Source organism: Eutrema salsugineum, unplaced genomic scaffold (genome assembly GCF_000478725.1).
Source record: "Eutrema salsugineum unplaced genomic scaffold, Eutsalg1_0 scaffold_6, whole genome shotgun sequence".
Taxonomy (NCBI): Eukaryota; Viridiplantae; Streptophyta; class Magnoliopsida; order Brassicales; family Brassicaceae; genus Eutrema; species Eutrema salsugineum.
In genome coordinates this window covers 11,546,359-11,559,312 of record NW_006256547.1, presented here as the reverse complement: position 1 = coordinate 11,559,312, position 12,954 = coordinate 11,546,359, and the positions used below count along the sequence as shown (strand labels likewise).

The 12,954-nt window shown below is 43.1% G+C and overlaps 2 non-coding genes across 2 annotated transcripts; both read right to left on the bottom strand.

The window, feature by feature from the left end:
- Positions 1-415: 415 nt before the first annotated feature.
- Positions 416-521, bottom strand: LOC112083707. Its single transcript, XR_002897843.1, has one exon. It is a non-coding gene; the product is annotated as a small nucleolar RNA R71 (small nucleolar RNA).
- Positions 522-5,535: 5,014 nt separating this feature from the next.
- Positions 5,536-5,642, bottom strand: LOC112083799. The gene has a single exon (XR_002897927.1). It is a non-coding gene; the product is annotated as a small nucleolar RNA R71 (small nucleolar RNA).
- Between the last annotated feature and the right edge of the window lie 7,312 nt (positions 5,643-12,954).

The window sequence follows — 12,954 nt, the reverse complement described above, 5'->3', positions numbered from 1 at the left end:
GTCAAGCAGGCCACGTGGATTGGCCAGGGTCTCACAAATTGCGAATACTAATTTGTTAAGAATGAATCCACCAAACCCTGCAACTGATGAGAAAGAAGGCCCTATGGGGTAAAGGGAAGTTTATGTAGACTATGAGATCAGCCCAGAACTCATCAAATTGGTTCAGCAGAACTAGTTCCATGGCGATACATCCGAGAATCCAATGGATCATCTTGATTATTTTGAAGAAATCTGCAGTACATACCAAACAATCAATCGGAGCTCTTGTGGATTATGTGAAGTGCAAGTTGTTTCCATTTTTTTTGAATGGTAAAGCATGTATATGGCTTAGGTCTTTGTCTCCTGGTTCTCTCAAATCATGGGACGAATGCAAGGATGCGTTTCTCAACCAATTCTACACCACCTCCAGATCAAAATTCTTTAGAGACAAGATTTATGGGTTCCAACAAAGAGAAGGCTAAATCTTTCATGAAGCTTGGAATCGTTATAAAGGATACATTATAATGTCCTCACCATGGTTTTTAAGAGACATGCATCTTTAATACTAGTCCTAGGCATTCGGGGCTGTGGTTCGGGTTGGGTCTGTTTTTCGGGTATCAGGTCTTTCAGGTAAAGAGGAATCTGAACCAAATTGGTCCCAAGGATTTTTTGGTTCAGTTCGGTTCTGGTCCTTCATGGTTTGGTTTGGTTCTGAGAATTATAAATAAACACGAAGAAGACCCGAATTTAATTTCGAGGGTTAGAACCAAAAACCGGAATAAAAAGATGACACGTAGACTCGATTTTACCTTTTATACAGATTTTGTTTTTTTTTGAAATCCCACAAGCTGATGAAGAACCCTAAATCGTGGCTCTAAAATTCCTAATTCGAAATTGATTATATGTTGGAGAGAGGAAGAATTGTGAATTCTGATAATGAGTAATATCTCTTGAGCTTTAAGTGGAACATCGACGGCTAGACAAAGAGGAAGAGTTGTGGGTGTGCCCAAGAAATGTTGGTGAGGAGATCAAATCATGGCATTGATTTCAAAATTTGATGCAAATCCTTATCGTCGATACTACCGGTGTGCATTTGCTGTAGCTAAAAAGGTAAACTGCTATGTGTTTTGAGTTTTGATCCTCATTAGCAAAATTGTAATATTTTGATTATGCAAATTTGTCTGTTGTTGTCATGAATTTTTGTAGCTTCCGAATGATAACCATATAGATAGAGGCACTACCTTATAGAACAGAAAAACTTGAGCAAGAACATATGGAGATGGAGAAGATGGTGTTTGAGAAGTTGGAAATGAAGATATAGAGGAAGGTCTTTGAGAGGATGTAAGAAGCAATGGTTGAAGTGAAATCCAACATGAAGAAGATGATTATTGTGGTAGGTGTTGGTTGTATGATCATTTTTGGTGTTTATAAACTCATAGGTTGAGTTTGTTTGTCAGTTTGGAGACTTGGAGTGGTGGTATATAAAACCTGGTGTAAGCGTATTATTAGTTGTAGTGTAAAGCCTTGTTGAAGTTTTAAGTAAAGGCCTGTTGGAGTTTGTTATCTATTTTTCAATTTGGAACACATCAGAATGGATTCTTAAACTCAACAGTTATTTAAGATAACATCAGAATGAATTCTTAAGAGTTAAGAGTTAAGAAATTAAGACTCTAAGGTTAAATACAAGCAAATCCGAACATAACAATTCAAGTATTCAACACTGAGAACACAGAAAAGAAGCTACCAAAACAGACATCTAAGCTCCCTGGTTCTGCAAAACAAATGGCAAACTCCATATGCTTCTTCAAAAACAAACTGCAAACTCCATAAGCTGCTCCAACAACAAACCAAAACTCCACAAGCTGCTCCAAAAACAAACTCCACAAGCCGCTCCAAAATCCACAAGCTGATTCATATAGGAAAGGCTATAAAAAAACCAGAAAAAATCACAAAACAGAAACACAAAACACAAAACAAAACATACACAAAGACAACCACAAAACATATAACTCCGAGTAGTCAAGGACAGGGAGTGAAGAACAATAAACACAAACTTGTACCTTTTAGTTGTTCCGAGATCAGTTTTGAAGGAAACCAACACAGTCAAACTCTGTATCACAAAAAACATAATGTTAAAAATTAAAACTCAGAATCACAAACAAAGAATCACTAATTAATAGTTACCTCTCTGAAGTTTATCTAGCAGTTTGATATGTTCATAATTTGCATCATTTAGGTTGCATAAATCATTCCAAATCATGTTTTATTTCATGCATTTTAGGTCCTTAGGGTTTGTTTTAGAACTTAGGAGATGCATTAGGTCCCAAAGAGTCTTTGCATGTTTTGAGTGTCTATCAGGTGAATATGGAGCTGAAAAGATGAATCCAGGAGGTGGAATGGTGAGCAAAGCTTGAAAAAGTGGAAAAATTGGGTCTTGGGAGATTATCGGCCATTCTCGCTGGCCAGGAAGGTTTTACCGGCCATTTTCATGTACTGCGGGAAGCTTTACAGGCCATTTTCATGTACCGCGAATGAAGTGTATCGGCCAAAATCTCCGGGTGTGAACGTGCCTCAGAAATCGCCTGTCCAGGGAGCCTTCCGGTCCGATTCAGACGGCGGGTGCTTCATAGCAGTTGGAAAGCATTGGAGCAAGGTCTCATAGCAAGTGGAATCGTGAAATTCGGACGCGTGAGCAGAGAGATAAGCTCGTCGGAAGGAACCCCTGTCTCGCAGGTATTCCGGACCGAGCAGATCAGTTCTGAAGGATGCGAAGGACGGTGCACTTCCAGGCCGATTCAGTTTCCGGGGCCTTCTTGAGAATCAGAGCCATTTGAGTCTTCTTTCCAGAACATCCGAGATCAGTCAATTCGGAGCTTTGAGCAGAAAGATACGGTCTCCGGAATGGACACATGTCTAGACGCCTTTCTCTGGTCGGTAAATGCACTTCAAAGATGTGCCCTCCAGGAAACCTTACACTTCCCAAGAACTGAAACTTCCTTCATCAAAGTTGGAGACAAATGAGTCCTCTGTCTTCTGAAACCAGAATCACTCAATTCGGACAAGTCGCCAGGAAGTTACACTCTCCGGAATGCGAGACGGTCCAGACAGCCCAGAGCGACTAAGTTAAGCATGCCGCGATGGAATGCCACGGTCCACACTTGGCCGTGGCAACTTTTGTGCACCTTCGGCAAATGAAACGATCTTCATGCCACGGTCTACACTTGACCGTGGCAAACACACACTTGGCTGATAGGAACTTCTTGCAACCTTCGGCGATTGACACGGCCTAAATGCCACGGTCTGAGGCTTGACCGTGGCAACTTCTTGCAACCTTCGGCGATTGGCACGAGCTGAATGCCACGGTCTGGGACTTGACCGTGGCAAATGAACAAGTGGCTGGAGACAACTTCTACACAGCTTCGGCTTTTGACACGATTTCAATGCCACGGCCTGAGACTTATCCGTGGCAAGCATAGACTTGGCTGGGAAGGATTTCACATGCATGCGGGTTTTGGCACGGTCAGAATGCCACGGTCTGGGGGCTTGACCGTGGCAACCTTTACACATCTTCGGCGTTTGACACGGTAACTTGCCACGAGTTCCAGATGAAGCTTGATCAGACCGTGGCATCAAAAGGAACCAAGAACACAAGTAAAGACTTTGACACGGTCAGGATTGCCACGGTCACTCCTAGAGCACACCAGACCGTGGCAAACCTACACTTACCCATCAAGGCCGGGTCAGTACCCGGTTTGTTCCGGGTTGACCCGGTTCGCCCAAGCCTCCTTTATAAGGTTTTTAGACCTAATTTGTAGAGAACACTTAATCTACTTTTAGTCTTCTTTCCCCTTTGGTGAAAAACATACTTAATACACTTTGTTTTAGAGAGTTTAAAATCGATTTGCAGTTTCTTTCCATCTTGTTCATCATTTCTTATCATCAAATCAAACTTCTAATCATGATTAACAACACATCTTGCAAAGGATCTAGTGTGTTGATCATGATTAGTGAGTAGTTACCTTAATGGTTCTAGATGTGTAGGTTAGGGTGCTAAAGTGTTAGATTAGGAATGCTTAGGGCTGGATTCATTGATTCATTTCTCTAAACAACTGTTCTCTATGCTAGATCCTTTATAATCACTTGAGATCTAGATTCTGGGAATTTCATGCACCAAAAGTGTTTGATGAAATTCCTGAAAGAGTTGTATTAGAGGTTTAAGCATTTTTCTGCATGGTGATGTATTGTTATTTGCTTGAATGATCATTGAGAACTGTTTATTAATGCATATTGATTCATATTTCACAAATGGGAATTTGGTTTGAAAATGGATTAGTGTAGGGGTTAATACCTTCATGAGAGGATTAACCTAGATTAGAGTTCTTAATCACTTGAATCATGTCTCATCATTGTCATTAGCATTTCTGGTTTAGCACCAAAGCACCCTAACCAACTATCATGTCTAGAATCTCATGCCTCCATCACATCATATTCACATCATTTGTCATTGTCATTTGTCTTTAAACCTGTTTAAGTTGTTTGTTGTCATTAGTTAATCAAAATCACTCTTGTTTGCTTGAATTAAGAACTTGATCACATAGTTTAGTGTCCAACACCACATCTGGATTGATAAACCTCTTTGTGCAACATTGACAAGGGGATTGATAGCCCTGAGACCCTAAAAAGTCTTGTCTATCAATTGGCGCCGTTGACAAATTGTGGTTGATTAGCATTAAGCTCTGATCTGTTCTTGAGATCAAGTGCTTACTTTCTTGTTTTTACTGATTCCTTTCAAGTTCTGTTTGTGATTTCAGGTGTATGAACACCAGGTCTAGATCAAGAAGCTGTGGTCCACCTTTCCCTCTCAACGACAACATCAACCTTTTGGTACCAAGGAGGAGAAGGGACAGACGTGGTAGACAGATTGATCAGGCTGACATGGAAGACCAAAGAGATCACGTGGTAGATATAGAACAACCGGTTCAGGAGCAACAGGCTCAGGGTAATGGAGTTGGTCAAGGGCTTCATCAGGGCAATGTTCATCAGGAACAGGTGCACCATCAACAAGCTTATGTCCACCAAGGACAAGCTCAAGCTCATCAACAAAGGCATCAGGCCAATGTTCAACAAAGACAACAAGTGCACCACCAACCCCACCCTTTCCAACCACAGCAAAGAAGATATGAGCAACCCCAAGTCTATGTTGGAGAGAATGAAAGGGCCAATGCTCATCAGTATGGAGCTGGTATTCAGGCACCACCTGTGCAAAACAACAACTTCGAAGTGAAGGCATCTTTGCTGAATATGGTCCAGAACTCAAAGTTCCATGGGTTAGCAATGGAAGATCCCTTGGAACACTTGGACCAGTTTGATAAGGTGTGTGATCTGACCAAGATTAATGGAGTTTCAGAAGACAGCTTCAAGCTAAGACTATTCCCATTCAGTCTTGGTGACAAAGCTCATCAATGGGAAAAGAATCTTCCAAGAGGCTCCATTCAAACCTGGGAGCAATGCAAGCAAGCCTTCTTATCTAAGTTCTTCTCCACCTCAAGAACTGCAAAACTGAGGAACCAAATCTCTAGCTTCACTCAGCACAGCAATGAAAGTTTTGGTGAAGCATATGAGAGTTTCAGGAGCTACACAAACCAATGCCCACACCATGGGTTTAGTGAGGCTTCTCTTCTCAGCACACTGTATAGGGGAGCTCTTCCCAAGATTAGAAACCAGCTGGATACTGCTTCCAATGGGAACTTTCTGGGTAAAGAGATACATGCTGCTTTAGAGCTAGTGGAGAACTTAGCATTGAGCAATGATACTTATGGTGAAGACTATGACAGATCAAATAGGTCTGAAGGTTCAAGCTCAGAACAGAGGCTCTCTAGGGAAGTTAAGGAGTTGAGGAGTGAATTGGACAAGCTGAAATTCACCACTCAAAAGCCAATGCATTTTGTTGGAGAGTATGAGGAACCTTCTCAAATCTTTGAGAACATAAGTGAAGAAGGTCTTACCCAAGAGGAGCTTAACTACATTGGGAATCAGAGGTTCCAGAGATATCAGTATGGTAATGCCAATCCAAACCTCTCTTACAGGAACATCAATGTAGCTAACCCACAAGACCAGGTCTATCCCAATTCTCAAGCTCCAAAGAACTTTGTTCCCAAGAACAACTTTCAAGGGTCATTCCAACCCAAGAATCAATTTGGTCAGAATCTGAGTTTTGGTCAGCAACAGCAACCATTTCAGGGCACTGGTTACACTTCACAGCAGCCAAAGGCACCACCAGGGTTTGGTCCACCACAGTTCCAACAGCAGGCGCCGGTTCAACAACAGTTTCAGCCACCAATGGTTCAACAGCAGCCACAGATGGGTACAGATATGGTTGGTATTCTGCAACAACTACTTCAGGGTCAACAGACTATGCAGCAGGAAATCAAGGAACTGAAGCAAAACCAGGCATCAAGCTCAAGGAACCAAGGTCACCTACCTGGAAAACCAGAACCCAACCCCAAGGAATATGCCAAGGCCATTACACTGAGAAGTGGCAAGGAGTTACCTGGTATTGAGAACAACAAAGTGATCATTGAGGACAATGATCAACCTGAGGGGGAGGCAGCCTTAAAGGATGATCAAGTTGCTGAGAAACCAAGGACAGAAAAGGGTAAAGAGGTAGCAAAGGAACCAGAACCAGAGAAGAAGTATGTGCCACCACCTCCATACCAACCCAAGCTCCCATTTCCAGGGAGATTTAAGAAGCAACTAGTGAACAAGGCAAGAGCTGTATTTGAGAAGGCACTCAAAGAGACACCACTCACAATGCCTCTCATTGATGCATTCTTAATGATGCCAAAGATGGGGAAGTTCTTGAAGGATGCAATTCTGAACAAGATAAAAGAGTTTCAAGGCATGGTAGTACTAAGTCATGAATGCAGTGCTATCATTCAGAAGAAGTCCATTCCAAGGAAGTTAACTGATCCAGGGAGCTTCACACTCCCTTGTGCCATTGGACCTCTTCTATTCTCTGGATGTTTTTGTGATCTAGGAGCATCAGTCAGCTTGATGCCATTCTCCATAGCAACGAAGCTGGGCTTTAGAGTCTTCAAGCCTGCAAGGATCTCTCTTATCCTTGTAGATAGATCAGTTAGATTGCCTGTTGGTATGTTGGAAGATCTACCTGTCAAGATAGGTGGTTTTGAGGTTCCAACAGATTTTGTTGTGCTGGAAATGGATGAGGAACCAGTAGATCCTCTCATATTGGGCAGGCCATTCCTAGCCACTGCAGGAGCTATTATTGATGTGAGAGGTGGGATAATAGAGCTTCAACTTGGGTCTGAAAGGCTCAAGTTTGATGTGAATGAGATGATGAAGAAACCCACCATTGAAGGTCAATGTTTCTATGTGGAGACAATGGATCAGTTGGCTGATGAGTTGCTTGAGGAGCTGAACACTGAGGATCCTCTTCAAGCTGCTCTAACTCAAGAACAAGGAGACAATGGGCTTTTAGCTGAAGCAAGTGAAGGGTATAAGCTGTATCTGGACAATGCAAGAGAGCTGGGTCCTGAAACAAGGTTTTTGGAGCTGGAACAAGGTGGTTCTGAGGTTTTTGCAATCAAGGAATCAGCCACCAGCCAAAGCAGCTTGGACCAGGACTGGAATGAGGCTGATGCACCCCCTGTTGAGCTCAAACCTCTACCAACAGGGCTCAGGTATGCTTTCTTAGGCTTAAACTCCACATATCCTGTCATCATCAATGATAGCCTATTAGAGGATCAAGAGAGTGCATTGTTTAATGAAATAAGAAAGTTCAGGAAAGCCATAGGGTATTCTTTGGCTGATATTAGAGGGATATCTCCTGACATTTGTACCCATAGGATCCACCTAGAGGACCAATCTATGTCCTCTATTGAGCATCAACGAAGACTTAACCCCAACCTTAGGGAAGTGGTTAAGAAGGAGATACTAAAACTTCTTGAGGCAGGGATAATTTACCCAATCTCTGACTCAAGATGGGTGTCTCCTGTTCATGTTGTGCCCAAGAAAGGTGGGATCACAGTGGTGAAAAACGATAAGGATGAACTCATAGCTCAAAGAACCATAACTGGCCATCGCATGTGCATTGACTATAGGAAATTGAATTCTGCTTCTAGAAAAGATCATTTCCCTTTACCATTCATTGATCAAATGCTTGAAAGGTTAGCTAATCATCCTTATTTTTGTTTTCTCGATGGGTATTCGGGGTTCTTCCAAATTCCCATAGACCCCCGGGATCAAGAGAAAACAACATTCACCTGCCCTTATGGCACTTATGCTTATAGGAGAATGCCCTTCGGTTTATTTAATGCACCAGCCACTTTTCAAAGGTGTATGATGCACATTTTCTCTGACATTATTGAAGAGAAAGTTGAGGTGTTCATGGATGACTTTAGTGTCTATGGCTCCTCCTTCTCGGATTGTCTCTCTAATTTGACACAGGTGTTGGAGAGATGTGAGCAGCACAACTTGGTGCTGAACTGGGAGAAGTGTCATTTCATGGTGCAAGAAGGAATAGTTCTTGGGCACAAGATCTCTGAAAAGGGTATTGAGGTTGATAAGGCAAAGGTGGAAGTAATGGTGAACCTGCAAACCCCCACTTCAGTTAAAGGGATAAGGAGCTTCCTTGGTCATGCAGGGTTTTATAGAAGATTTATTAAGGACTTCTCAAGGATTGCCAGGCCCTTAACAAGACTGTTGTGTAAGGAAGTGGATTTCATCTTTGATGCTGAATGTGAAGAAGCCTTTAAGTTGATCAAGGAGGCATTGGTTAGTGCACCAATAGTTCAGGCACCAGACTGGTCCCTTCCTTTTGAGGTCATGACAGATGCTTCTGACTTTGCTGTTGGAGCAGTACTTGGACAAAAGAAAGACAAGAAGCTGCATGTGATCTACTATGCCAGTAGAACACTTGACTCTGCCCAAGAGAAGTATGCTACAACTGAAAAGGAAATGCTGGCAATAGTTTTTGCCTTTGATAAGTTCAGAAGCTACCTGGTGGGATCAAAGGTCATTGTGTATACTGATCATGCAGCCCTCAGGTACTTGATGACCAAGAAAGATGCCAAGCCAAGGCTGTTGAGATGGGTTTTATTGCTCCAAGAGTTTAATATGGAGGTGCTTGATAAAAAGGGCATTGAGAATGGGGCTGCAGACCATCTCTCAAGGCTGAGGATTGAAGAAAAAGTCCCCATAGATGATGCTTTGCCTGAAGAGTCTCTGATGGTGCTCCATTCCTACTTGGAGTTTGAGGAAGTAGAGAGCATTCAAGAAAGGAGGATGCCTTGGTTTGCATACATAGTGAACTATCTTGCATGTGGGGTGGGGCCTCCTGAATTAGATGCTTACAAGAGGAAAAAGTTCTTCAGAGATGTCCAGAGATACCATTGGGATGAGCCCTACCTCTATGTTCTGAACAAGGATCAGCTGTACAGAAGGTGTCTTGCTGAAGAGGAGATGCAACCTGTGTTGCAAGAATGTCATGGTTCTGCTTTTGGAGGTCACATGGGGGCATTCAAAACTGTGGCAAAGGTTCTTCAAAGTGGGTTTTGGTGGCCTACAATGTTCTAAGATGCCCAGTTGGTGGTTTCAGCATGTGATGCCTGTCAGAGGCATGGGAACATATCTAAGAGAAGTGAGATGCCTCAAAACCCCATTCTAGAAGTTGAGATCTTTGATTGCTGGGGGGTTGACTTTATGGGACCTTTCATTTCATCCTATGGAAATCAGTACATACTTGTTGCTGTGGACTATGTGTCCAAATGGGTTGAGGCCATTGCTTCCCCTACCAATGATTCCAAGGTTGTAGTGAAGCTGTTCAAGAGCATCATCTTCCCAAGGTTTGGAGTTCCAAGGGTTGTCATCTCTGATGGAGGATCCCATTTTGTGAACAAGACTCTGGAAGGTTTATTGAGAAAGCATGGAGTTAAACACAAGATAGCTACTCCATATCATCCTCAAACTAGTGGCCAGGTTGAAGTATCCAATAGACAGATCAAGGCCATTCTTGAGAGGACTGTTAGCTCAAGCAGAAAAGATTGGAGCAAAAGGCTAGATGATGCATTGTGGGCTTATAGGACTGCCTTTAAAACTCCAATTGGGACATCACCATTCAGTCAACTATATGGGAAGAGCTGCCACCTTCCTGTTGAGCTGGAATACAAGGCTATGTGGGCTGTGAAGTTGTTGAACTTTGATATCAAGACAGCTCAGGAGAAAAGGATCATGCAACTCCATGAAGTTGAGGAGATTAGGCTTGAGGCTTTTGAAAGCTCAAAGATCTATAAGGAGAAGACCAAGTTTCTGCATGATCAAAAGATTCTGAAGAGAGAGTTCAAGTATGGTGATTTGGTCTTGCTTTTCAACTCCAGACTTAAGTTGTTTCTAGGAAAGCTTAAGTCTAGGTGGTCTGGACCTTTCAAAGTTCTTGAAGTGAGGCCTTATGGTGCCATTGTCTTAGAAGGGAAGAATGGTCAGGAATTTGTGGTGAATGGACAGAGAATCAAGCATTACTTAGTTTCACAAGGGAAGGAGGAAGCTACATCAGTTCCCCTTCTTGATCCACCAGCCTGTTAACCAGGTTCCCAAAGTCAAACTTAGAGACATTAAACAAAGTGCTCTTGGGAGACACCCCAAGCTTACCCTTTGTAAATATGCTTTTGATCTTTTGATTCTTTTCTTTTTATGTTTTAGGATGTTTTGATGGGTCTGTTGAGTGTTTACAGGTGTTAGGTGTGAGTCTGAATCTTTGGAAAGTGAATGCAGAATGAAAAGAGATGAAGGAATGGAGACAAGCTTGTGCTCGGCCTCTGACATGGGTACCGGCCATGGTCAAAAACAAGGCGTGGCAAGTCTCTTTGTGCTGCCACGGGGAGATAATCACGGTCTAAAGGCCTGGCCGTGGCAAAAGAAGCATATGTTCGGCGAATGCCACGGCCTTGTGACATGGAACCTAGGTGGCCGTGGCAAAAGAAAAAGAAGAATGGATGAGGCTCGGAGTTTGCCACGGTTGGGGTTGCCACGGGAAGGAGCCAGACAGTGGAAAAGTACACAGAAATCCCAAAGGTTCGAAGAATGCCACGGTGGGAATGACACGAGATGGAACAAGGCCGAGGCAAGAACAAAAGTGGACCAGGCAACATTCGGACATTGCCGCGGTTTGGTCGCCATGGGAAGAAGCCAAGGCCTTGGCAAAATGAAGATGCAATGTGCAGTGATCGGGCTTTGACACGAGAGGATTGCCACGGTGAGAAACCAAGACCGTGGCAAAGAGAGACAAGATGGCCGTCGTTCGGTGTTTGCCACGGTCCACAAGACACGGGCTAAAGGCTTGACCGTGGCAAAGATTTGGAGAGTTTGACCGAGGAATGAGCACGGCCACGAGGAGTTTGCCACGGGGAAACAATCAGACCGTGGCAAGAGAAAAGAAGAAGGAGAATGCTCGGGGTTTGCCACGGCCTGAAGACACGGCCAAGTCAAGACCGCGGCAAAGAGGCAGCATTCTCGAGTTGTAGACACGGGCATGTGACACGGTCAAAGAGGCGCGATCCAAAATTTGAATTCCAGTTGACCGTACGGACGTTGACCGGTCAACAGACGCGCCAGGCCAGCTGTTCCCCACCACTCCTTCTTCTTCATCGTGAGTTTGCTTTTTCTTCTCCACTCTTGAACTCTAAACTTTCATATCTCTCTTGTTGCTGCATCAAATTGAGTGATTCCAACTGCATTGAACTCGTAATCCTGTCTAGTTTCTTGTTGCACATCCATTTTACACTCGAAACTTGAAGATTCCAAGGTATTTAATCTGTTAAAACTCACCTTTTCCATGCTTTAGAGTACTGTTCATGAACAGAGAAAAACAAATGGAATCGATTTTAATGGGCCTCTTGATACCTTGGAATCATTTTGTGAGTATTGTGCAAGTAGAATAGATAGGGATTTCATGAATCTTGCTTGAGAATGACCTGTTCTTGGAATTTTTGAGAAATTTTCTTGAAAATCACCATGTGAATCGATTTTTTTTTTTTTTTTTTTTTTTTTAGAAATTGTGTTTCAAGCTGAACTCTTTGTGTGCATTGCTTCCTGCCATTGCCTTGAGTTTAATGAGTTTTTAATCAGCTTGAAATACCTTCTTTTAAAGAGAAATCGATTGGTGCTGCTCATGAACTTGGTGAATTTTTGAAAAACTTCTGTTGTTCTCTTGAGAAAATGCAGGATGGCAGGAACAAAAAGACAAGCAGCCGTGGACAAAGCCAGAAAAGAGAAAGCTGGAGCTTCAGAGGATAAGATTCTGCCTTTTGGGCACAAAGTTTTCAACAAACAGAAAAGGCGGAGAAAGCCAAAGGACCCAGCTGAAAAGAAAGCAAAGAAGGTTGCTGCACCAAAGAAAACAAAGGGCTCCACTTCAAAGACTCCTGGTAACGAGTTGGCATTGGTTGAGGTCGTTCACAGGGCAGGAAAAGAGGTGGTTGTGGCTGAGGATGAAGAAGGAACAGAGAGTGACCCTGAAACCGCATTGAAGCGGGCTAAGAAAGCAAAGTCAGGTTCTGAGGAAAGAGAGCCAACTTTTGATGACTACTTTGACATGTTCAGGGGTGCAAAAGTGCAGCAAACCAAGTTCCCTGATATGGAGCTGCTGAGGAAGATGGGTATTCTTGAAGAGGTTCAGCTCATTTTCAACAACATGGGGTTTGGTGGATTCTTTGAGATAAGAGATGTGGCTCATGATGGTGTTACACAAGAGTTTCTTGCATCCCTTCAAGTTTGTGGATATGGCCCACGAGATGCAAGAATCAAAGAGGGCAATGGTCTTGGGCACATAGAGTTCACAATAGATGGTGCACAACACCATGTAAGCTTCAAAGAACTTGATGAGATCTTTGCTTTTACAAGACCTGCACAAGAAGAGACAGTGAGGTTCACATACCCTGATCACATGATCACTGACTGTGG